Raw genomic sequence first — 27517 nt, forward strand, 5'->3', positions numbered from 1 at the left:
CATGTTAAGTATTCGTTTCGAAACCTGATCGAGCATTCAAACGGGAAATCTCAACGTGTGTACCCAGCATTAGAGAAACTTGGCTTGGAATTGAGCACAATGTAAACATTTGAGACTTTTTAGAGAGGAGCAGAGGATAGAAGAGGAGAGAGGGACAGGCCGGGGACATGCTTCCAAAGTAGCGTCATGCAGCTGCTGGTCCAGGCGCTGGCACCAGGAGTGAGGATGAGGAGGGCAGAGGACGCTCTAGGACCCGGAGGCGCGGTGTCCTGGCTCCCTCTAGGATACACCTGTATGCTGGCAGCCTGATCAGTGTCTCCGGGCTCCTCCTTCCCCTGTGCTGCAGGTAAGGCTGCTTTGTGTCTCCCCTCCGTACAGTGACTGGCTCCTCCTGTGTAAGCTGCACCCTCCTCCTCACTCTCAGCAGCATCAGATCATTTCCTGAGAGCTCTCGCTAGTGTGTCTGTAGATAGGAGGCAGTGAGAGGTAACTGACAGCTCCTGTGCCATCCGCAGACTCCTGCGATCTCTCCCCGCTCGCACTGATCTGCAAGGCTCGGGACAGAGAGGTAAGTGCGCCCAGTGCCTTGCCCCATGCGGCACCCCGCTGCTGCCTTCCTCTGAACGTGGCTTTGAACTTCTCAAGCAGAATTAACCCGATGTTGCCTGAATGAGAGTGATGTGAAACCTATTGAAAGGGATCTGTCTCCCCCAGACAGTCCCTATCGAAGCGCAACAAGTGGATCTGAACATTCCATTCATTTCAGAACTGCTTGAAGTGGAATCGATTCCATGGGCTGAGTGTTGTTTGCCATATTATATCTTGAGATCTTTTCCTGAGTATTTTCATACATCCCATTTTTTTTTTTTTACATGGGATAATCATTCTCTGTCTGGTGTGGCCGATGCTTTTGAGAGGTGCTTGGTGGGTGAAATGTTTTCTTAGCAACCCAGGCGTGCAGGGGTGTAGCAATAGGGGTTGCAGAGGTTGCGACCGCATCGGGGCCCTTGGGTCAGAGGGGCCCCCAAGGGCCCTCCCTCAACTACAGTTTTAGCTCTCTATTGGTCCTGTGCTCATAATAATCACTTCTATAGATACTTTGAATAGTGGTAATCATTAACAAGCTGTTCCCCATCCCCTTCTTGCACCTCTGACACTGTAGTTGCCATTGGCAGGTTTTGGTGCGCCGTATCAATTGTTATGTATGGAGTACTTGGGGGGGCCCCATTGTAAAACTTGCATCGGGGCCCACAGCTCCTTAGCTACGCCACTGCAGGCGTGGTAGTGATGCTACTATGTATAATGTTTTCGTGCTGTGACACACGAGTCATTTCTGTGACTTTGGCAGCTCTCTGTTTTTCTATTGAGATCTGTTTGTCGTAAAACACTGCACTTGCCTGAGCTGTTGATTAGATTTATATGTACAGAAACAGGGCAAAGTGTGTAGTACTACTGGTAATAGCAGCAAGCAGAGCAGCAAGCTTGTGCTGCTCTGACCTCAGCAGTGTGTGCATGCTCATTGCTATCTATCTATCTAGATTAACACTTCCTGGAAGTGACCACTAATGATACAATCTTGATTGTCCCATCTCACCAGATCTATGTAATAGAAGGGTAGCCGAGTGAATGTACTTTGTTACTTAAAATATTCATTCAAACTATAATTACTCAGCAGAGGTGGCTGATTGACCCATTTGATACAATTATTGTAATTGTATATCAGAGGAAAATCTGCACTACAAAGAGCATGCCTGATCAACGCTGCGACCAATTTTGGTCTGAAATTGGTCACATGTACAGTTTGCACATGCTGCATGATGTAGGGCTGATATGCTCGATTTGGGAGCATGGCGGTAAGGGTGTGCGATATCGGGACAGATGCGGCAGCACCCGTGGTGCTGTCCCCCCTAGTGTAAAATGTGCCCCCGTTTACCCGGTGCATGCTGCATACTTTACCTGTCGGTGGCTCTGTGCTCCGTCTACATACACGCACCCCACGTGGTTTCTCACGTAAACGTGTGTGTGTGGTGCCACATGCAACCACATGGGGCGCATGTATGTGGCTGCAGAGCCATTGGCGGGCACCGACAGGTAAAGAATGCATGCACATGGCACATTTTACACTATGGGGACAGTGCTGGGAGCAGCGAGGAAGCAGATGCCCTATCATGCTGAAATCAATCAGGAATCAGCCTGTGGTGTATGGACAGTCACAGGACACAGATCTCTTTCCGATCAGGGAGAGATCTGTCTCTTGGTCACTCTGCCCATACATCATGTGATGTATGGCCACCTTTACCCTTCTGTTACAAAGAAGGAAAACCTGTAATAAAAAAGTTCCCCTCGCCTCGGGTGGGGGAAGCCTATCCTCCTCGGTCCCACGGCGGTCTTGCTGTGCCCCTCCGAACAGCGGGGGATGTAAATATTTACCTTCCCGGCTCCAGTGCAGGTGCAGTATCGGCTCTCTCCTCGGAGATAGGCGGAAATAGCCGATTGCTGTCGGTCACCTGTACTGCGCAGGAGCAAGTTTCCTGCGCCTGTGTAGTAGAGCGGACCCGACGGAGATCGGCTCTTTCCGCCTATCTCCGTGCTGAGAGCCAAGCGGACCCGCTGGAGCCAGGGAAGGAAAATATATCAAGCCTTGTTAGGCTTGTCGGGGGAGGATTGCGGGACACTTCGGGGGAGCCAGTGCTGGATTGCCTGCAGCTACAGGGGAGGGGGAAGCCTCATTGGGACCCCGAGGCTTCCCCCTCCTGAGGTGAGTACCCCCCCAGGGGAATGTTTTTTGTTACAGAGTCTCTTTAAGTTTCCATAGTTTTCCTCAATACAGATAATGGAAAGCAGAATATACCGTGATCACAGGTATGCCCTGTAATTTGACATTATTTTCTCATGGCAATCAGTAATCAATTCTGGGGCTGGTATGTACTGAGGTGCAGTGAAATCCTGGAGCAGTTGGACAGGGCAACCAATCAGGTTTTACCTGCTGAATAAAACAAGAAATATCAGTCACAGGTCTGCTCTGATTACACTACTCCAGTTATCTCTGCACCTGTCTTGATACAGCAGCCTCTCAATCAGTGATCTGATTGGTTGGGTTATTTCCTTTTTGGTTATTGCGAATTGCTCACGGTGAATGATCTTTTAAGTTGCTTCATGAGCTAGCCAGCTTGTTGTATCTTTTCTAGTGTTTGTGCATGCTGATGTCTGAACATACTGACCACACACATTAGGGCTTGTCTATTTTTAAATCAATAATATCAGATAAGCATGCAAGCTGTTTGGGTGGAACTGGTTTTGGAAGTTGCTGCACAGGCTGGCATTGTCAGGAACCTCCCCTTACCACAGAGGTGTTGGTTAGAAGTGTGGGAAGGGGTTGCTGCTGGTTGGTTCTCTTCACACCCAGCTGTAGTGTGGCTTTTGTCCCTCTCCTCCTCTTCCTGACGTGGAACATCAACTTTTGTTGTTAGCCTGGAAGGTGCAGTTCCTGTGAAGGAATTTATGGCCTTTTTAGTTCATAATCCAGTGTGAGGATCGGATTTAGAACCTTACTTTAAAAAAAAAAAATTATGTTCATGGAGTCCTTATTTACTGCATGAAGCGTTTAAATCGGGAACATTTTATTGTTTATGATTGATATAGCACTGACATCATCCTTAGCGCTTTACACAGTATTATTAGTATTTACTGTATATAGTGCCGACATCTTTCACAGCGCTGTACAGACTGTATATAGTCTTGTCACTAACTGTCCCTCAGAGGAGCTCACAATCTAATCCCTACTATAATCTATGTATGTATCATGTAGTGTATGTATCATAGTCTAGGGCAAATTTAAGGGCAAGCCAATTAACTTACTAGTATTTTTTTGGGATGTGGAAAGAAACCTGAGTGCCCAGAGGAAACCCTTGCAGATATGGGAGAACATACAAACTGTGCAGATAATGCCCTTGCTGGGATTTGAACCAGGGACCCAGCGCTGAAAGGCTTGAGTTCTAACCACTGCGCCACCGTGCTATAGCCTTGTCACTAACTCCCTCGGAGGACCGCACATTCTAATCTCTACTATCGTAGTCTAGGAACAATTTTCAGGGGAAGCCAATTAACGTATCTGTATGTTTTTGGGATGTGTGAGGAAATCGTGGGGGGGGGGGGGGGCACAGTGCTAAACCTCCCCCTAAAGACCAGGCTATTTTTTTTTTATTTATTTTTTTTTTTTTTGTTAAATTGGCCTCTGCAGCTTTAAGGTCAAGCTGCAGGGCCGCACCATATAGCACACTAGACCCCTGTGGCTAAGGTCTAATTCAGTGTACTCCCTCCTTCCCCTGTATGTGTTTGTCAGCATGCACACAGCTTATGCTGGTGTATGTGCATGGTGCACGTGGATACATTTATGCTAGCTCCCTTGTGCGATTGGTAAGATGCACTGTCAGTCCCAGGAGAGGACGTCCAGGATGTGTGCTCCTAATCCATTGATAGGTTTGATGCAATGAATGTGTTTGCATGTCTGCACTAAGCATGTTACAGGGCCAGAGTTAGCACACCTATGTTTACCTGGGTACTTCTGCGCAGTATAGGTGACTAAGCATAAGAATGCATTCTTCTGTGAACTAAAACCCCGGCTTTTAACTTAGCTGTAGGGATAACAGTTGTGCCTGGATGAGTGAATCTGTGAATGCATTTGTTTGAAATTTGCGTGCGAGAGTGCGAAGGGTTAATAGATTTGCACAAAGCACACTAGTGATTTCCCCCCCCCCCCCCCCTTTCTCCCCAACAACCGAGCTCTGATCGCTCTCTTATGCCCCAGGAGGACAGCCGTGTCACACGGCTGTCCCAAGTACAGCGCTAGACCAAAGCCGAAGCCACCACTACTAATGTTAGAGATAGCCCGAACGGTTCGCTGGAGAACTTGTTCGCGCGAACTTAGCTGGTTCGAGTTCGACCCGCCCCCTATACTACATCATTTGGCTAAACTTCGGCCCTCTACATCACAGTCAGCAGACACATGGCAGCCAATCAGGCTGCACTCCCTCCTGGAGCCCCCCCTTATAAAAGGCTGCAGCGTCGGGCCATGTTCTCACTCTGTGTGCTGCTGTATTAGTGAGAGAAGGGAGAGACATTGGAGAGATAGGGAAAGCGATAGTTAGGAGGTCTGTTAGCTTGCTCCTTGCTGTTATTTATGAAAAGCACCCCAAAATAGCTCTTTTGAGAGCTAATGTTCTTCTGATGTGTTTTTTTTTTTGTGTGTGTGTGCCACTGACACTGCATATACAGCCCTGTCGGTATATGTTGACCCCCCCCCCCCCTGCTGCTGTGCCTGCTGCCCCCTTCCTGCCTGCTATCCCCTCCAGCATGGTGGCCCCCTCTCCGCCGCTGTGCCCGCTGCCCCCCTTCCTGCCTGCTACCCCATCCAGCGTGGCGGCCCCCCCAGGACTGGGGATACATTTCCACAGATTGGAAACGAAGGCTGCAAAAAGGACTTTTGCAGAAAAGCTGAGCAAAAAAAAAAAAAATGATTTACAAAAATGGAGATCCGATCTGCAACCCACAAGTGTGCACCTACCCTAACATGAAAGTCAATAGACTTTTTCACTTAGCATGCATGTTGCATAAAGTGTGCAGTGCATTATAACTTACTGCACAGAAGTGTGAAGGCCTAAAGCTCAGAATTGCAGCCAGGCAGCTGCCATTGTTTCTAAGGGAATGAAGATGGCAGCTTCCATATTCTTCTCACTTAAAGTCATGAACGGATTCCCCATCAAATGCCACTCCTGTCCACTGAAGCACGGTGTTGTCAAGCCCTCTGCTTGCCCTGCTGATGCTGGTCTCTGTACTGGGGATTGCCTTCACCTGTTGGAATTAGAGGTACACACAACTGTGACAGACTATCAGTGTGGTAATAGAGCTGAATCTGTGTATCCTTCCTGTCTACGAAATATGCAGTCTGTACCCATCATGAACTACTGCAAGCTACCAAAGAATATCCAGTTTTCATCTGCACTGATCATTTAACTAAGAAGCAGTGCAGTAACTTATCATATCATCGATTACATTTATTTCTGTGAGCCTACATCAGTGCCAGTGTCTGATGCCATGCCTGGAATCCAGCTTGTGCCCATCTTCTGTATCCTTTAAGGCTTCTGCTTTCTAAGGCCTTGTTCACATTGCGTTCCAATTGCGTTAGCGTTCACGTTGGATGATTTTTGAAGCAATTTTTTTTTCACCCTTCCCAGTGATTTCTGTTCCTTGGACGTTTTTGTAGGCATTTTTGCAGATCGATTCCGCTCTTTCACTTCCTGACGTTAGTCAGGAAGTGAACTCTTTGACCCAGAAAATAATAAATACAATGTATTTATTCTAAAAGAACGCGAACGCAATCGCTGCACAAAGCAAATTTGTGAGCATTTGCATTTTTCCTTTACCTTCCATTGTAGCAAAATTTCCCCGAAAATGGTCCATGCAGCGCTTCTCTGATTTGAAAGTAGACTGAACTAGCGCATAGGATGGCATGGTGTAAGCGCTTTCAGGGTGATTTTGAAAAATCGCAGGTGTTTAAAAAAAACCCTCAGAACGCCTCCAATGTGAACAAGCCCTTATACCCATTTTTATTTTAAACCTTTTTAGGTGGTCACTTGATTACTGCAGACGGTACAGTCAGGTAGTGAATTTGCTTAGTAATCCGTAATAACAAAGTATAGTGGTAAGAAACAGTATCTCCTAACCCTCTAATCCCCACCCAGGAGGCAGATGTTGGAATTAGCAAATTGAAGCTTCTAGCATTTAATCCAGTTAACTGGCAGCAGTGTCAGTTATTTAGCAGTTAACACCAATGTGACGCTATCAACATGGTAGGATAATTTTTTTGTTTGTTTTTGTTCGTCACTATTGATCACATGATCTCAACTAGGCAACTTCCTATTTGCTCCACGAGTGCTCCTGAGACTTCACTGTATGTGCAATAAAATGTGACTATTTCCATCTATCATTCAAAAGGCTGATTTGATTTTTATCTCCATTTAAAGGACAGCTGACCTGTGAGGGATAGGGAGGCTGTCATAGGTATTTCCTTTTAAACAATACTAGCTGCCTGGCAATCCTGCTGATCTAACACCAGAAACAATCATGCAGCTAATCTTGTCAGTTCTGACAATATTGTCAGAAACCTCTGGTCTGCTGCATGCTTGTTCAGGGTCTATGGCTAAAAGTATAAGAGTATTCGATCAACAGGACAGCCAAGCAACTGGTATTATTTATAAGGAAATAAATAGGGCAGCCTCTATATACCTCTCACCTCAGGTTCACTTTAAACGATGAACATTGCCTAGCTGCTCTGCTGATCCTCTACCTCCTAATACCTTTAGTTAGTCCTAGACCCCAAACAAGCATCCAAGTCAGATATTTGACTGAATTTGCTGCATGCTTGTTCCATGTGTGTAATTCAGACACTACTGACGCATGAAAAATCAGCAGGATGTCAGGCAACTGGTATTGTTTAAAAAGAAATATGGCAGCCTCCATATCCCTCTTAGGTCAGGTGTCCTTTAAATGAGAAACATTGCTGACTGTTGTCATTTAACAATCTTCTAAAAGGCAAGGTGACACTCTAGTCCCGTGATGGCTAACCTTGGCACTCCAGCTGTGACAAAACTACAAATCCCATCATGCCTCTTTCTCCCCGAGTTATGCTTAGAGCTCTGAGTATTGCAATGCCTTATGGGACTTGTAGTTCCACCGCAGCTGGAGTGCCAAGGTTAGCCATCACTGCTCTAGTCCAATTGACCCAGTTACAGAACAGTGTCAGATGTGTGTAAATCACCAACACAATCCAGTGTACAAAGTACACAATTGTATCCCTGGTTTGGGCATTTTAGCTATAGCGGTGCAAGGGCGGAAGGTAACGGTTATGGCATTTGCAGCAGCTGGATGGCCCTATGTTGCCCAGTTTGGGGAGTGTTTTTTTCACACCTAACAAAAATGTGAAGACTGAAGTATTTTTCAATGTAACTTTGCCTAGATAGCATTCAGTCATGTTAGCCCACATACCGGTAGCAAGCCAGATTGACAGGAAAGGGAACTGATGTTCTAAGCCTGAGAATGCTGAATGAAGGCTCGGTCTAGCAAGGAATGACAGTGCAGGTTTTCGGCATGTGGTCACTGGGATGAATGGATTTCCGAGTTTCCATTCTGCTGCTGAGTAGCTTTCATGACAATGCTGCTGCTGTTTGTTTTTCCATGGAACATCCTAGCCTTCAAGTGATCCTAAACAAATCGGCATAATGCTGTTAGCCCCCAGAGTAATCATCAGCCACATAACGGCTCTGATTTCTTTTTGGATTTGATTAAAGTAGCACTCCGGCTGGATCACCAGAAGAACCTACTAGGAGAGATCAACCTTGCTGACCATCTCCAGACAGCACAGTGGTTGAGCACCTTGCTTTGGTCAGGGGCCAATTTCATTGGCTCCTGACCCTGTGATAACTGTGAGCCAATCGCAGTTATCACAGTTGAAAGGGAGGAGGGGGAGCTCTGTTCTGCAACGTGTTCTTGTCTGGCTCCGGCATCCAGAAGGCATTGGGGTTAATGGTACGGAGAGGAATTGCAGTGGAATCTAGAAGCTCCTTTCAAAAAGCTATATGTATTTTAAATTACTTCACACTCCTTATGGTTACATTCATAAAAAGCAGTTTGGGTACTTTTCAGGGTGATGTCGTCATCACTAGTTGTGGCAACTAAAGGAATTTGTATGATTCAGCACTCCGATGACACATTTTATGCACATGGCAAACAAGGAAGCTGTACTAATATTTCAAGGTCCTCACAAAGTCTCTCTTATCGAACCAAGCACATCAGTGCTGCAAGTGCACTTTACATGCAAATCTAGACACAGACACAATGTTTGTATCACACTTTTTTCTCCTGGCGAACTCAAAGCACCAGAGCTGCAGCCACTAGGATGTGCTCTATAGACAGTAGTAGTGTTAAGGTGTCTTGGCCAAAGTCTACTGAATAGGTGCTGACTTACTGAACAGGCAGAGCCGAGATTCGAACACTGACCTCCTGTGGCAGAGGCGGAGCCCTTAACTTTTACAATATCCTGGCACTTCTTAAAGGCTGGCATGGGGAAAATTACCCCTGAATGTTTATGCCTTGATAAGGGGACCTGTGGTGGCTCTGAAACAATAATACACCTTTCTTGTTCACCATTTGAAAAAAATTCAAGTGGTGACTCATGCACTCTGTAAGTGGACATGTTGCTATCTAACCCCTCCCGTTAGTGGCCAGCAATCAATATATAACTTTTTTTTTTTTTCACCCAAATTGACCTCTGTTCCAGATGTGTTAGCACTAACCTCTCGGGTTCTTAATGCAGTCTCCTGCCCAGTTCTGTGGAGTCGGAGTTGGAGCAATTTTTGGGTACCGGTACTTGGATTTGGAGGTTTCTTAAACTAAGGAGTTGTTGCCGAATGATGGACTCCACAGCCCTGCTCCTCCCTTATGTCCTCCTTGTTTCCTAAAACTCTGTATTAATTTTTTGTACCATGAGCTCCAACTCCCCTGTCGCACATAACTACTATTATTGCAGATAACATACAAATAACTCCCACCCATCAGGCCCCTTGCCTAGGTGTAACATTATATTCTTCCCTCTGATCGAAAAAGCTTATATTGCCGCACCATCTCCTATTTACATCTTAAAACATTTCCCATATTCGCTTACCTAGGACACAGCTAAACCAAGTAAAGGGGCACTACAGCGAAAAACTGTAAGAGCTAAAATATGTGCAAACATATACAAATAAGAAGTACATTTTTTTTTTTTTTTTTTCCAGAGTAAAATGAGTCATAGATTACTTTTCTCCTATGTTGCTGTCACTTACAGTAGGTAGTAGAAATGACAGAAGTGACAGGTTTTGGACTAGTCCATCTCTTTACAGGGGATTCTCAGGGATATATTTGTTTTCAAAAGCACTTAGTGAATGGCAGTTGCTCTGTCCAACTGCCAAAAAACTGTGTAGGAAGCAGGGAAGCTGCATTGTTTAAATCCTTTTTAGGGAATATCTTTATAAAGAATAAAAACCTTGCTGAGTATCCCCTATAAAGAGAGACGGGCTAGTCCAAAACCTGTCACTTCTGTCTGATTTCTACTGCCTACTGTAAGTGACAGCATTATAGGAGAAAAGTAGTTTTATGGCTCATTTTACCCTGGAAAAATTTTCTAATTTGTATATGTTTGCACATATATTTTAAATGTTACAGTTTTTCGCTGTAGTGCCCCTTTAAGCATGCTCTCATAACTTTTTGACAGTTTCCAGTCCTCACATGCTAATTCCGAAACTCATATCCATTCAGAATTGGCATCTATATACCCCAGTCACCATATGACTATACTGTCTTCTACCTTAGTGATCAATGAAGCGTCAATGGGGTGGTTGCATAGCAGCAAGAATCTGGGAAGTGGTGTAACAAGTTCGGGCTGTGAAACTGTGACAGCAGTGGTAATATTAATAGGTATGTAATGGTTTGTAATACTGGGGTTGACAGTGCCAGCATGTAATTAGGTGTCAGTGATGGATATGATCACCTTGCTCAATCAATGTTTGTCTGTTACGTGTAACTGAATCAAGTGTTGCACCACTCAATGCAATGCTATGCTGCATATGATCCCCCTGCTGCTACTCCTTCTGACAACTCGGTGCCAATGTTCAAGCATGTGCAATCATTCAGTTGGTAAACTTTTCAGAATGTATTGAAGGCTGATCAATGAAGCATGTTGGGGCAACAGGTTCTTGGCAGATATGACTGGCTGGAAAAACTGATACACTTATGGCTAACCTACCGTAGTTCAACTTGCTGCCTGTTTGTTGTGAATAATTCAGAAACTTCTGAAGCCAAAGACCAACATGACTGTAGCGAACAGATATTTACTAGAAGGAAGGAGGTTTTGTCTTATTCTTCTCACTTTAGGTTTCCTATAAGGTAAACTTGTCAGATTGGGCAGGTTGAAAATCTGTCTTAGATTAGCAGGAGCTGCAAATTAAATTTGAGGCAAGATAATTGATATTTCAAATATCGGTAATATCTCCACACTCTTTCTTCCCAACACTGATATCCCTCTCACATCTAACACTCTCACATCTAACCTCCCTCTTCATGCCTAAAAGTGCATACATGCATCCAATTTTGATTGGCCAATTTTACCACCTCCATAGTATGAAGGTCAACAGACTATGAACAAATTGGGGCGATCTTATTCACTTTCAGTTCAGTCTGTTGTCTGCTGCCCGTCAGTGCAGTTCAGGTGCAATTTATAGTGAACCTGAACCGAGTAAAATTATTTAAAATAAACACATTATGTACCTGCAAGTGAATATTACATTCTTACCTCGCCATCAGTTCCTCTCATAAGCTCATTATTTTCTTCTTACGATTCCTTTAATTTCTGACAAGATTTTGTCAGAACTGAAATATATTGGTTGCTGTCAGTTATACAGTATATCAGTTGCTGTCAGTAAGGTAATGTCCATTTTTCCCTATGGCTCAAATGGGCGATATTACAATTTAACAGTGTGCTGACCAGGAAGCTGTTACAGGGTCATTGCCATTTTTCAAAATGGAGGACTGAGAATTCCATTGATCACAGTGGACAAACAGGATGCAGGAGAGGAGAAAGAGATTGATGAATAGACTACGCAGGAGGTAGGTATGAAGTTTGTATGTTTATTTTGACTTTTTTAATTTTCATTTCAGGTTTGCTTTAAATGAAACCAAATTGCTGCGATTGTATGCAGTGGTGTTACAGGGCAGCTTGTCAGGTCTGATCCATAGCTCAGAGCTGACTCCAGGGGGCCGTCTTTATAGCGCAGATACCGTGTGCTAACGATCGTTCAGTCGGTACAGAAGAGCAATTGACAGGTGGTAAATTCACTGCCTGTCAGTTGCCTATGTGAAATGGGCCTAACACTAACCTGCTTCTCTACACTCTACACCTAACACCTAACACTAACCTCACTCCCTGCTACCTTATTTCCTACCTTATTGCCAATACTACCTCTCTTGGTTGGCTGAACCCCATTCCTGTCTCTAACTAAACTTCCATCACTGCTGCTGTTTGAGTACAGCTACAGTGTAGCCAAACCTGTCTGTGCAGAACACATTTCGGCTATATTGCTGGATGTTTTTGTAGCACACATGAACTATGTATGTATTTTGTGGCGATGCAAATATTAGAAGCTGCAGGGCATCTGAGCTGAGATTTCATATTTACAGGTGCTCCGGCAGATAAATTATTTCACAGCCAGGTACCTCTTGTACATCTTAGTGCCAGGTTTACTGCTAACTACATGTGACTGGTGAACTTGTAAAGTATAATTCCAGGCTTCTATTAAAGCTTCTGTCTCCGTGTGGTGATGGTGGCTCAGACTGGGACCTTTTTTAGATAAACGGAGAAAGTCACAGGAGGTGTGGTAAGCCAATGCGCAACTATAAATGGATAAATGATAACTAGGTCCCTCTTGGGTATCAACAGTAGAAAATGAACTTTATTAGAGTTTGGCAAATGTGTGGCAAAACAGCTTTAAAAACAATTAAAAGTTGCGATACAGAGCGCTCCACAACAACCACTCACCATGCATGCATAGCCACTCTTACACCCCCTCTGGTACCGGTACCAATGTCCCTTTCTTCAGAGAGGGGGAGAGGATTGCAGCAGCAATAGGCGTGAGTGGTTAGTCTTCAGCTTGCAAGCACATGACAGTAATTCTCAGCGGGTATTGAAATGTCTCACCACATCAGCATGCTTCCGTCCAGTCGTCCAGTAAACCGGGCTCCTCTGAACAGGTCCCCCACAGAAATTCAGGGTCAGCAGCAGCCAATAAGCATGAGGCCTTCGCGCTTGGTGGTCGGCAAGTCAGCTCAACCTGTTCCGCATACGCTGTGGCAGGGAGCGGACGCCAACTTCCATTCATACAGTCAGTGTTGCAGCTGCGTGCATGCGCTCACAGGCTACAGAAATTGCAACCGCCCATCGACGCGTTGCGCCCGCCCCTTTGCAAGTTTCGTCAGGACGTGCGTGGCTGGTATTTTGCTGAGCTGCCAGCTTTATTCCCATTGGACCTGCAGGGCGTGGAGTCCCTTCGTATCTCCTTCCTTCCTGCTCGGACCATTCCCATGGTAACTAGCATAAACAATGCGTATATATTAAGCACATCTGGCTTTGCCAATTAAGCCAATGCGCAACTCCCTCCACATACACACAGCGTCAATTACAGAATTAAGGGCTAAGGTATCCTTTAAATATGATGCCGTGTTTTAATTCCTTGCGAGAGAAAAAATATTGAATTCCTCCCCCCCCCCCTCCCCCCCCCCCCCCAAAAAAAAAAAACAATACACAAAGTGCACCAAAAAAAGCAGAAATGCCCAATGTTGAAAATGCACTGTTTTCTACACTGCCTAGTGTGCTTCCCTGTCTGTTGTTTTCCTGCTCACATGTCAGCCTCATCACCTGTGGAAATCTTTTCTATGGCTTATGACAAGAAAAGGTATTGTCAAGTAATCAGCTTCACTGGAGCATGAAGTAATGGTACATCTTGTTCATGTGCTGTTTATCTTCCTATTGCTTTTCTAGTACTTGGTACGGCTTTGACATTGGGAGCATTGTTGTGTTGACCCTTTAAAATAAATCTAGTGTCCCTGGTTCTCCATAACCTGATGCACGTTAACGATCTCTTCTTAGGAAATCTTTTTGGTTTTGCACTTGAAATGCAAAGATTTCATGTCTATAGACAGGACACACCTTGTACAATATGCACAAGTCTTGAGGTGTGTACATTGGCAATGAATCATTTCACGGTGATGGTTAATTTGTAACGTTTTCCTGGTATAACCTCCTATGCCAAAAAGCTGGCGGCTTTGTGCATGTAGAGCTTTCTGAACAAACAATGTTGGCTGGTAATCTGATCTGTAACTACTCACCTTTGTTTGTCGATGTTGTTAGATTGCCACGTCATGTATCGGACAGAACAGGGAGTTTCCTTTAAGCAGACATTTTGTAGCGTACCTATAGTGTCATAATACAGCATGTAACGAGCAGGTTTCACATTCCTATTGTAGTGTCTACATTGTACAATTATTGGATGCAAAGGGATTACTAGGTTACTCTGTGTTTTAAGGTGGATCATCTATAAATGCTCAAATCTTTTACTTATGATATGCATAATTTGGTGGATGGCTTACAATAAATGTTCAAATATCACATGATCAGATCAGAAGTGCAATAGTTGTTGCTGCTGCTTTCCTATGCTGTCTTATGGTCAAAGGCATACCTACAGGTGGGGTGGCCCGGGGGGAGGGAATTCTTATCCTCTTTCCTTCCATTACAGGACCCCTCCCAGGTGCAGGTGTTGTAGCTACACTTTTTATATAGGTGAAAAGGGGGGGGGGGAGCAGGCTGTTGGCCAAGCTTGCTACATGATTACTGGCCAATGAGCATTGTGATCATGGCGGTCTTCATGGAAGAAGGGATGTGATCACTGGAGGAAGAGGCTTCTAACACACTTACCCTTTAAGAAGTGACTGTTCATATGCTTCCTAATAAATCCCATTCTTTGATGTGAGTCGTTGCAGTGAGCGAATCTGTGTCATTCAGTTTGCCTTGCAGGAGCTTTAAATATTACTGATATCTTTTATTAAAGAAAAATAACCTAATAATGGCATTATCTAAAGCTATTTATGGACTTTCTATTTCAGTAACCCTAAATGATCTTTAGCTGGTTAGAAGTGCTTCAGAAATATGCTACTTGGCTATAGCAGCGCAGCATGTTAAGCTGAACATTACTACGGTAACGTGTGCAGGTTACCCGCTACTCCCTTGGTGTTAGTGCCGGTAACATTTCTTTGTACTCCCTACGCACGGCAGTCTTACTGGACGTGAAGTGGGGCCAAAGACTGCGAGATCGAAGAAGACCATCATTACTGGCATGCTTCTGTGATGTGGTTGTTCCCTGTACATCCCAGTTTGCAGCACCTTGTTTTGGGAACCTCCCTCAGTGGGACCTATTTTTCAACCTTTTTTGAAGTTGGTCCCTTAGCAAATGAACTCCTCATCATTCACATTCCAGACTGAAGCTGAGTGACTGCACCTGTATGACTACTCCTTTATGTTCTTATCACAATGATCATGCTGCCAAAAATGTCACAAGGGCTGTTTTTTTTTTCAGCATTGCCGTTCATCAGTCCAGCAACATTTTCTGGTGTCCTCACACCAATGTCCTCTGAACAATGGAAAATTAGCTCTGTGTATCATTCCTATCAGCTTGTGCGCTCAATAGCCAGTTATATTATGCCTCAGACCATATACATGAAATGGCTATGTCCTAATGTTACAGAAATGTATTTCTTTTTTTTTTTTACTTGAAACAGTCTTTCCTGGTTTGTTTTGGGTGGCAGTATAAACATTGATATGTGATCAAATATTGATTGGGAATGCCTGTTCTTTGTTCGAGTTAAGGGCTGGTTCACACGGCTGGCTGCTGGTGGCTCATTTTGGGGTCACCAAGCAGCAAAGCATTTGGCATGGTTTCCCTTCACGTTTTGAGCCCCTAGGGAGATGCAGAACTTTGAACGCAGCCGGTGTTAGAGGCTACCCATGTGTTGAAAAATGCAATTGCCACTTGTACAAGCAATGGTAAACACATTGAGATGGTCGCTTCTGTTCATCTCGATGCGGGATGTGGCGTATCCATGGTGATAAACGAGGACAGACCCTGGCAGCTGTCCGTCTAAACTGGCCCTTAGCTAGCCATTCCTGGAGAGGTATAACTATAGAGGAGCAGTCTCCATCAGCCAGATCAGGTGTCATGAGAAGCATTCACAATGGTCATACTTCTTGTATGAACCCTTGCAAAAGGAGAGGGACAGGGCACTGTGAATGCTGGGAGTGGGGGGAATACACATAATGCTGATGGGCCTCATCATTTGCAGTTACAACCCTATAAACACAGGTCTTGCCCAACTTGCAAGGCCAACCAATTCCTGTCCAGTTGGAATATGATTGAATAGGGATTAATTACTACTCTCCATGGCACAACAGTTTAATACTACAGTGGAGGAAATAATTATTTGACCCCTCACTGATTTTGTAAGTTTGTCCAATGACAAAGAAATGAAAAGTCTCAGAACAGTATCATTTCAATGGTAGGTTTATTTTAACAGTGGCAGATAGCACATCAAAGGGAAAATCGAAAAAATAACCTTAAATAATAGCAACTGATTTGCATTTCATTGAGTGAAATAAGTTTTTGAACCCTCTAACAATAAAAGACTTAATACTTAGTGGAAAAACCCTTGTTTGCAAGCACAGAGGTCAAACGTTTCTTGTAATTGATGACCAAGTTTGCACACATTTTAGGAGGAATGTTGGTCCACTCCTCTTTGCAGATCATCTCTAAATCCCTAAGGTTTCGAGGCTGTCTCTGTGCAACTCTGAGCTTGAGCTCCCTCCATAGGTTTTCTATTGGATTAAGGTCCGGAGACTGACTAGGCCACTCCATGACCTTAATGTGCTTCTTCTTGAGCCACTCCTTTGTTGCCTTTGCTGTATGTTTTGGGTCATTGTCGTGCTGGAACACCCATCCACGACCCATTTTCAGTTTCCTGGCAGAGGGAAGGAGGTTGTCGTTCAGGTTTTCACGATACATGGCTCAATCCATTTTCCCGTTAATGCGATTAAGTTGTCCTGTGCCCTTAGCAGAAAAACATCCCCAAAGCAAAATGTTTCCACCCCCATGCTTGACGGTGGGGACGGTGTTTTGGGTGTCATAGGCAGCATTTTTCTTCCTCCAAACACAGCGAGTTGAGTTAATGCCAAAGAGCTCTATTTTGGTCTCATCAGACCACAGCACCTTCTCCCAGTCACTCACAGAATCATTCAGGTGTTCATTGGCAAACTTCAGACGGGCCTGCACATGTGCCTTCTTGAGCAGGGGGACCTTGCGAGCCCTGCAGGATTTTAATCCATTGCGGTGTAATGTGTTTCCAATGGTTTTCTTGGTGACTGTGGTCCCTGCTAATTTGAGGTCATTCACTAACTCCTCCCGTGTAGTTCTAGGATGCTTTTTCACCTTTCTCAGAACCATTGACACTCCACGAGGTGAGATCTTGCGTGGAGCCCCAGAGCGAGGTTGATTGATGGTCATTTTGTGCTCCTTCCATTTTCGAACAATCGCACCAACAGTTGTCACCTTCTCTCCCAGCTTCTTGCTAATGGTTTTGTAGCCCATTCCAGCCTTGTGCAGGTCTACAATTTTGTCTCTGACATCCTTGGACAGCTCTTTGGTCTTTCCCATGTTGGAGAGTTTGGAGTCTGCTTGATTGATTGATTCTGTGGACAGGTGTCTTTTATACAGGTGACTAGTTAAGACAGGTGTCCTTAATAAGGGTGACTAATTGAGTAGAAGTGTCTAACCACTCTGTGGGAGCCAGAACTCTTAATGTTTGGTAGGGGTTCAAAAACTTATTTCACGCAATGAAATGCAAATCAGTTGCTATCTTTTATTTAAGGTTATTTTTTCAATTTTCCTTTTGATGTGCTATCTGCCACTGTTAAAATAAACCTACCATTGAAATGATACTGTTCTGAGACTTTTCATTTCTTTGTCATTGGACAAACTTACAAAATCAGTGAGGGGTCAAATAATTATTTCCTCCACTGTATTTATCTATTTATCAATGCAGTGCAATGCTATGGGCCATTGATTCCATGCTGCTCCTGCTCTGCCCCTCTCGAGAATTCCTGATGTCTGATCTGATTATTGATAAACTGCAAAACTGATCAAAAAGAAAATGGATAAGTTGAAGCAATAGAGGAGATGACTGGAAGGTTTTATCAAAGTGATTGCATTGATTAGAACTCAGAAAAATCAATGCGTGTTTATTCCACTTTGTCTGCTGGATTGTAGTGGTACCACAGATTGCAGTGGTATGTGAGCACAATTCTTATTGCTTTGCATTGGGCAGTGCAAAGCTGGTGGCAGCAGCATGGCAAATGCTAAATTCCTAATTCAATATTTACTGATGCAAGGTGGTAAACCATCAAGATCAGGCTGTTGTAGCTTGCTTACCTGCTCTACCGGGTACCTAACACACCACCTAGGGGTTGTGTTGTCAAATGTTAGCGATAGCTTCTTTTCAAAATATTTTCATTTTAAAACTGCTGTATTTTGTATGAAACTCTGACTGCCCTATCTCTGAATGTTATACAAAAGAGGAGACTTCCTATGTGGGGGAGGGAAATGTATTAACTGGTATCTCGGGTTCCCTTTCAGCATATGACAAAAGACTTGTTATAAAAAGCGTGTTTCCTGGTTATGTTCTATCTTGATCAGCATCTTGATATGTTGCTGTGAAACAGATACAAACATCTGAATATAAATGAGTTATTTCAGTTTGACCATAGTAAAGATGACAACTCCAAAACGGCTAGCCAAAATACATAGTGACTAAACCACACAGAAGGATGTTCGTTTTTTGGTTTGTGTGTATGAGTGGCCATATCCTGGAAAGAGCTGCTTGAACTGTTGTACAAAAGCATTACAGTAATTCCTCAGCACACAAGCTGCACAAATGACAGTAATTCAAGCATTAGACTATCCATATTTGCTAATCTTAAGGGACAGAAGAATACCTGTCCATGTATCTCAAAGGAACAAAAAAACAAAAGTCATATGGCATCTCTGTACATTTAGAAGTATTTTAACAAGGTGTACTATTTAGGATTTTATTAGTAAAGTTGCCTTGCTTTTTTGAGAGGGATATGGAGGCTGCATTATTTATTTCCTTTTAAACAATACCAGTTGCCTGGCTGTCCTGCCGATCCTCTGCCTCTAATACTTTTAGCCATAGACCATGAGCAAGCATGCAGGGGAGATCAGGTGTTTCTGACATTGTCAGATCTGACAAGATTAGCTTCATGCTTGTTTCTGGGGTTATTCAGACACTACTGAAGCCAAATAGATCAGCAGTGCTGCCAGGCAACTGGTATTGTTTTAAAGGAAATAAATATGGATAATATATTTCTTCTCTTTTTCAGTTGTCCTTTAAATGGCAGTGATTTCTCACAAGTGCTTTGCGCATAGCCAGCACCCTACAGATGTGCGTTTGCTTTCTTCGCATGGAATAAATGTGTTACTACAGTAAAACAGCAAAGCTCTAGAGGTGCAAAGGGAGCCATTCATTTTCACACTTATGGCCCACTGTGGCAAACAGAGAAATGAGAATTGTGGATGTATTTGACGCATACGCAAAATAAAGGTGCCAGGAAATTGTGGGTCGCAGTAAAATAGCTGATAGTAGAACACTGGTAACATTTACAGTAAACTACAAGTTTTTATTACAAAGTTTCTCAGCATGGGCAGCTCCCTCCCCCCCTCAGACAAGCTGAAATTGAGAGCAGAGACCTGACTGTGAGGGATAAAAAAAGCGCACACACACAGCCTGCAGGGGGCGTGGAGGGGGAGTGCATAACTTCTCTCTATCACAGCAGAGGTAATGCATTCCTCTCTGGGTTGACAAAGAAATGAAGATTAGATATATTACAGAGACAGTGCAACTAGAAAAGACTGCAGCAAGCCAGTTCACATTAGTACAGGTATAGGAACTTATAGGGTAGAAGAAATGAGGCTGAAAAGTTTGTTAGAGACTCTTTAATTGGGGCCACCCGCTATGCAAACTGCAGCTACAAATGGTGGGCCAATAAACAATATTTGTATGAGCACCTATGGAGGTGGCCACATTTCTGTGTAGCCTCCGGCACCCAAATTTCCTATTTACTCATTTAACACCAAAATGTACACTGTTAACATTGCTCTGGCAAGTTTCCTAGAAAAAGTTTTATAGCAGATGCAGACTGAAGTTTGACATTTTATAATCTTTGGCATTCAGTTACAAAAATAACCTTTTTTAAGTGATGGCATTCTGTATGTTATACAGAATGTCAAGTTAGTTGCCCTTGAAGCTGGGTGCACACATAGCAGAAACGCTAGCTTTGCATAAAAAGCTGCGTTTTATCCCTACGTCCTTCAGGATGGCCCTCATACTTAACTAGGGGCCATCCTGGAGGCCTCGTAGAAATGCCGTCTACCGGTAAGTCTAACGAGTATTTTTGCCGCTAATAGAAGTCTAAAGACCGCAGGAAAAAACAAATATGCGTTATATTGGTTTTCAAACCTGCGTTTTTAAAACGCTGGTTTTGTTGCATAATATTGATAGATGCATCAAAAAATGCACATAATGAAAGCTAATGAACGCAATAGTATGCATTTTTCATGCGGTTCCATGCGTTTTATATGCATTATTTCCGCCTCCTGTTGTCGTCCTAGTGATTTGCATAAATGGAAATATGAAAACACATGGAAAATGCATATGCGTTTTGTATATATGAACTGAAAACGCATAAAAAAAAAAAACCAGACCTAAAGTGCAGCCTTTCACGATGTTATCTATGCTCCCAGCGTCAAGGTGCCCCTTTATGTGACTTTTCCAGGAAGTCTTGCCAGGCTTCTAGCAAAGCTTAATGTGTTTGTTTTTCACTAGTGACAAAGCAGTCCATTCTGAGTTCCTGGTGTTTGGGTAGGGAGTGGAAGCTTGGGAACTGACTATGCAATAAAGTAATTTCTACTAGTATTAACTCATGCAATGTAATGTTGCTGTGAGCAATCTCTGGATTGAACATGAACAATGCAGTCAACATTGGCTCAAGACTATCAGCGATATTGGTCTACTGCTACTTTTAAAGGCAAAAGGTTCATACACACCTACCAACTGTCTGTCCTACTATCTACCAAACTTGTCTGTTAAAGAGAATCTGTACTCTAATATTCTTACAATAAAAAGCATACCATTCTATTCCTTATTTTCTCCTGGGCCCCTCTGTGCTGTTTCTGCCACTACCTGCTGCAATCCTGGTTTGTGATGAACAGTTTTAGGCAGTGTTTACAAACCAAAGACTGGCTTCTAACCAGAGTATCATAGGCTGAGAACAGCTTACTGTGTGACTCATGCAGAGCTTGGAGGGGGTGTGTAAAGCTTCTGCCAATGACAAGCAGTGCTGCACATTCCACACATTTCAGCTTCAGTCCGACAGACACGACAGAGGAAAGGAGATACGATTTATTACAGAGACAGTGCAAGTAGGAAAGGCTGCAGTAAGACAGACCACATTAGAACAGGTATAGGAACTTATAGGATAGAAGAAATAAGGCTTAAAATTTTGTTAGTCTCTTTAAAGAGAACCCGAGGTGGGTTTTAAGAATGCTATTAGGACACAAAAGCTGGTTCTGCATACTATCACCAGCCTCTGTGTCTGTGCTGTGCCCCCCCAGGCCCCCCGGGCTCTGCTGTCTCCCATAATTAAAACAGCCGTGCTCGCGACATGCACCTTGTTACTAGCAGGCTGTTTACCTTATGTTTGCCTGTCACTTCCTCCTCTATATCGCGGCTCACCGCCTGCATCCCTTCCCTCCCCGCCTCTGTAAGCTGATTGGAGGGAAGGGACACAGGCGGGGAGCGGCGATATAGAGGCAGGGGAGCGTCGGTGGCAGGCAGACATAAGGTAAACAGCCTGCTAGCGACAAAGTGCATGTCGCTAGCACAGCGGTTTTATCTATGAGGGACAGCAGAGCGCAGGGGGGGGGGGGGGGGCTGGGGGGCACAGTACAGACACAGAGGCTGGTGATTTAGCATGCAGAACCAGCCTCTGTGTCCTAATAGCATTCTTAAAAGACCGCTGTTTTTTTCATTATAATGATTTTTTTATTGAGTTTAAAGCATACAAAATGTTGAGTATACATCATCATTACTTGCTTACATTGAAAATAACCAATCCTAGCAAAACAGCACAGGAGTCATATAAAGTTTACACATTGCTCCTGAAAGTTATAGTACATAAGACCTAACATAGTGTCATTTGCTAAGCCGACGAGGCTGATACCATGGGTTCTAGGTTATACAGTGAGGGCTAATGAAGCCAGTGAGCCTAAGCTCCATCGATAGCCTAGATTTAGAAAACAGGAGACCGTAGTATATCATAAGCAGAGTATAAAATATCCTAGACTACGAGCGAGTATAACTCACAACTCTACAGAACACAAACTAGAGACAAGAATTGTCCACTAAGTCAGATAATTGTCAGCAGTACTCTTTCATACATATGCACTCTTTTTTTTTTTTTTTTTTTTTTTTAATGGGGTGAACTGTAACCAGGTTTCTGGGAGGGAGAGATTGAGTTGAGAACCTGCGGATCTACTCCTAATCTTTGCTTCCAGAGCCAAATTTCTGTTGACTAGTGATAGAAGCGTTGGAATAGAGAGTTGGTCTGCGGACTTCCAATTGGACAAGATTAGTGATAAGGCTGCTAGTATGACGTGACCTATATTTGAGGTTGTAAACGAGTTGGTATTTTTTCAAGTCCAACCAGGAGTAATGCTAAATTTGGTGATAATTGAAAATCATGCAAATTTTTTTTTTCCGTTAGTGATTCAATTAAATTCTTAATTTTGGGGATAAAAGACCGCTGTTGAGCGTGTGAATGGGGCTTAACAGACAAGTTTGGCAGATAGTTGGACAGATAGTTGGTAGGTGTGTATGAGCCTAAATAAGTGCACATTTATGCATACATTTAGCACACACACACACACACACACACACACACACACACACACACACACACACACACACACACACACACACACACACACACACACACACACACACACACACACACACACACACACACACACACACACACACACACACACACACACACACACACACACACACACACACACACACACACACACACACACACTGCCCCTAATCATTAATGTAAATGTAATGCATTGTTTGTTTTTCATTGAGGTGACTGAAGAAATGTTCAGCTGTCTATAGTTTAGACAATATTCTTTTAGTAATGCTGTGCATTCACTTGTAAATTTGGTAAACCATCAATATCTACATGATATAATTTACCATCTTGTCAAAGTGCACCATTAGATATATCAAGTCTTAGCAGAGATCAGAACTAATAACCCTCTACCTGCTGCAGCTCCTACCCAACTGACTTCCTAAAGAATAATCTCTCCAGACCAATGTTTCTTGGCATAACAATCACACTTTGGATGTGGGGTGTGGGGTTCAAAGTTAGATGCGATGTTTGAGGCTAATGCCTTATCGATTGCAAAATTGTTGTTGTTTTTGGCAGTTTCCTTTTCACTACATCAAGCCACCTTCACCTCAACCCATCAATGCTGTAGTAGGTCAGATGAGTCTCCCTACAGGCCGTTCCTATTCTGTGCAGCTCCAGGATCTTACATTCTGCAACATTCTGAACCCAGACCATGTGGACCACACACGCTACTTCTAGTATTCATGACAATGACTTTCTTTTGAACATCTTGATCCTAGTCTGTTTGCAGAAAGGGAGTGGTACAATGCTTACAACCTGCTGGCATTTTTATAACCTTTGAGCTATGTGTAACAGCGTGGATTAGGAAATGTTACATTGATCCTTCTAATAAACTTCCCATAGACCTGTAGAGTTAGACAGTTACAGTTGCATTGTAGAAACCACTAAGTCTACAATTTGTATGCAGCCAGTTCAGACAACTTGTGGGCAGGTATTTGGTTTAATCCTGTGAAGGAAAAAAAGCATTGACCTCATACATAATGTGTACTATAAATCTCATTGTCATAGTTACATAGTTATTTTGGTTAAAAAAAGACATACGTCCATCGAGTTCAACCAGTACAAAGTACAATTCCAGCCTGCTCCCTCACATATCCCTGTTGATCCAGAGGAAGGCAAAAAAACACCCACAGGGCATGGTCCAATTAGCCCCAAAAGGGAAAAATTCCTTCCCGACTCCAGATGGCAATCAGATAAAATCCCTGGATCAACATCATTAGGCATAACCTAGTAATTGTAGCCATGGATGTCTTTCAACGCAAGGAAAGCATCTAAGCCCCCTTTAAATGCAGGTATAGAGTTTGCCATAACGACTTCCTGTGGCAATGCATTCCACATCTTAATCACTCTTACTGTAAAGAACCCTTTCCTAAGTAAATGGCTAAAACGTTTTTCCTCCATGTGCAGATCATGTCCTCTAGTCCTTTGAGAAGGCCTAGGGACAAAAAGCCCATCCGCCAAGCTATTATATTGCCCTCTGATGTATTTATACATGTTAATTAGATCTCTAAGGCGTCTTTTCTCTAGACTAAATAAACCCAGTTTATCTAACCTTTCTTGGTAAGCGAGACCTTCCATCCCACGTATCAATTTTGTTGCTCGTCTCTGCACCTGCTCTAAAACTGCAATATCTTTTTTTGTAATGTGGTGTCATACTGTATATGTACAATAAAACTCATCCGTTCCGCAGATAAGAATGGTGCAAGTGCTGTTGCTCTGTGAGAAACCTTTTCAGGTTTTCTACAAAATGTTTGTTTGGTCAGATCTTGCAGACCCCATGAGTCTGTGTAGGCTGACATTCATGAACTGCCCATTGCGATAGGGTTATAATGGTGTGTCATTGATATACAGTTGTTAGAGACGACGTAGTAACATAGTTGAATGTACTAATTTTATTCAGGATGCCCTCTTGTATGGTAATTTTCCTGGTTTTAGCATCAGAAACTTGTTAGATCTATATATTGCTGTATGTTGGTATGTAACCCCCTCCCGTTAGGTCACAGCCTAGGCTGTGTAGCTATGTTGGCTCTTTCACACTAGAGCGCTTTTCCTGTGTTTTTAACGCCAAGTCCAAACATTGCATTAACCAAGGTAAAATGAAAGTCCGTAGACTTTCATTTTACCTTTCATACCCAACGCTGTGTTTCAGTGCGTTGCGGTTTAACGCACCCGGAAGCGTTGAACCACTGGGAGCCGGCGTTTTCCCATCAGGTGAATAATGGCTACCGCCGCTGATTGCGTCGCACCGCAGCATCCCAGCAACACGCCGCAGGCCATTCAAAGCGTGCAGGAGAACGGCTCCTGCACATGTTGTCTAATGTGAAAGAGCCCTAAGGAATTCTCCCAGACCATTCTGGGAGATCAATGTCCCCCCCCCCCCCCCCCCCCCCACCCCTCCTACTGACTTCGCACCACTGGGTACACAAACATTCTGCAAGCTGCACCTGAGAGCACTAAAGGTGATACCGCCCATGATAAATTTTTGAATGGAATTCAAGGATAATAAAGGATAGTAGTCTGTTGCTGAGGGTAGCATGAATTTGATGGCGGAATTTAAAATGTGTTTTTAATAAAAGGAATGATCACAGTACACATGTGGAATATACTGCAAACCTTGTCTCCATGACAACTGGCAATACCAAACACTTCTCGCTGGTTCTTTCCCTATGCCTCATCAGGTCTTCAGTTTATCATCTTGGCTAGAGCTGTGTACATCCAACATGCATGATAATGGTAGAGCCTAGACCCCGTCCCACCATTTCAAACACCATTTTAACTCTAAAATAAAACAGAGACTACTTGGCGTTGGATGAATTTAAGGCCAGAGCAGCCCCTTTTTTTATTTTAACCAAACGTTTAACAATAATCCAAACACATTGATAATAATGCATTAACCATAACAACCCAGAAATCAATCCGAGAGAGCTGGAGTAGAGGGATCTGGAGGTACCGAGTTAATACCGATGACCGTAAAAACTGGCGTGCAGCCTTGTAACCGGCCCCCAGCCACGTTCACTGGCTCAGGGACAACTGCATGCTCACACCATCATAACTTGTCGCCGGGACCGTAAAAGCACTGGATTTGCCCCGCGGCAAATCCCCATACCAAATATCCACCAAACTCCGGACCCCCCCCCCCACACCCCTCCGGCTGCAATGACAAAACAATATAGATAAGAGCAATAAAACCTCAAACATAATACAAAAAAAAGGGCGAGAGGGAGCTTCTTCCACAGCTTGCTGAGCCAGGAAGGTCCGCCCACCCCTCTTATACCGCTCCTCACCCAGGCCAGCCCTTTCCTGCCTGAGCCTACACTCCTTTTCCCCACCCACTATCCTTAACCCCTGCTTTCCTGGGGAGGTGACACTATCATGTGGGGGCCCTCCACACTACGCTACGCTCCGGTTCCCGGCCCTTTCTTACTTCCCCTCGTATTGGAGTATCAGAGATTGACAGAAAAGAAAGGAAATTGCTTCAGTTTTCTTGATGAAAGACACCTCTTTACATAAAGGAGCTTAGGAACTGAGATCACTGTTACTTTCTGGTCCCTGTGCTACCTAAATCCAATACTCTTGTCCAGATTCAATAAGGTTCTCCCACGATGGAGAACATAAGTGATGCTCGCCTGGACTAATTGGAAATTGTCTTGTTAGGAAGCAGATGTTCGCAGACCCAACCCTCAACTGTGGCTTGTTGGTCCACAGTGAAAAGATGAAAGCTCAGCTAAGCCCAAACTCATCGAGGGAAAGCTATAATGTTGTCTAATGTAAATTGTACATTTTTGCCTTTTGAACTAATGCAGCTTTACATCTGTCCACATCAACTTAGGTGATACTTATAAAAAATGTGATCGCTGCATATACAGTGGAAGTCATTGCATTTCAGTCTAAGGCCTAGAACCTGCTAGTGGCGCTTTTCGAAGTGCATGTGATTTTAAAAGCTTTTGCTAATGTAATGCTATGGGTGCCCTTAGAAAAGCGTTGCTAGTGGGTTCCAAGCCTTCAACTTTCAAAACTGCGTTTGGGGACTAATGTGTGTGTTTTTCTAACAGCAAACATTTCCATAATGTCCCACATCACTTTTAGGATCAGCCGGCCTATAGGTATTGCGTTCGTGGTGCGTGCATTCACCCAGCAAACTGCTACAAGTTAGCCCAGCACTACATTCGGGTGTTCGGCCTTTTTAGTGAGAACTTGTTTGAATGAATTCAGGTCAGCCTAGTTATTTTTTTTTTTTTTTCTCAGGGGTTTTTGTATATAGATATATAGACACCTCTGGTTCAGCCCCTCCATGACTCCAGCAACTAAACCGGAAGTAAGGGCCGCCACAGCCAGACGCTTCTGTGACCGCCAGATGATCTTGACCAGCCCTGCTGAATGCTGCCCAGGAGTTGGGACCCACCACAGAAATGAACACTACTGCACCTTTTGAACAGGAACACCTTGCCCAGCCCTGCCAAATGTCATCAATCGGAATCCTCACTCTGACCACCCCCCCATGTCTCCTTAGGGATGGCAGATGATTGCCAAGTGCGTAGAATGGCAGCTTCGGCTCTTGGCTTTCAGACATTAGCCTTCCCCTCCTTCCAGAACCTGTATGAGGCAAAACAAATTCCGCCCCCCTTTGTACTTGGTGAAATAAATTATTCTGATATAGGTGTAATCCTAACTGCTTATTTACTTCAAGCGAACTTCCTCTCTTCTCTAAATGGTAAGCAACAGCATAACCATTTAAAGAAAAACATTTCTTTATTACAGCTGATGTAAATCTGCAGTGTGTCT

At 43.7% G+C, this 27517-nt stretch overlaps 1 protein-coding gene and 2 long non-coding RNA genes across 3 annotated transcripts in view; 2 read left to right on the plus strand and 1 right to left on the minus strand.

Annotated features, from left to right (window-relative positions):
* Positions 1-453: 453 nt before the first annotated feature.
* The window catches only part of GALNT6 (polypeptide N-acetylgalactosaminyltransferase 6), a 91958-nt gene continuing 64894 nt past the window's right edge, over positions 454-27517 (plus strand). Inside the window, exon 1 of the mRNA XM_068267370.1 lies at positions 454-568. The gene's annotated coding sequence lies outside the window, so the exon portion shown is untranslated. The remainder of the gene's footprint in view (positions 569-27517) is intronic.
* Positions 3290-9945, minus strand: LOC137544062 (uncharacterized). Its single transcript, XR_011025717.1, has 3 exons — positions 9879-9945; positions 5638-5850; positions 3290-3487 (listed from the first exon to the last, which is right to left on the minus strand). It is a non-coding gene; the product is annotated as an uncharacterized lncRNA (long non-coding RNA).
* LOC137544063 (uncharacterized) lies at positions 10023-27391 on the plus strand. The gene is made up of 2 exons (XR_011025718.1): positions 10023-10154; positions 26981-27391. It is a non-coding gene; the product is annotated as an uncharacterized lncRNA (long non-coding RNA).

Source organism: Hyperolius riggenbachi, chromosome 2, assembly GCF_040937935.1.
Source record: "Hyperolius riggenbachi isolate aHypRig1 chromosome 2, aHypRig1.pri, whole genome shotgun sequence".
Lineage (NCBI taxonomy): Eukaryota > Metazoa > Chordata > Amphibia > Anura > Hyperoliidae > Hyperolius > Hyperolius riggenbachi.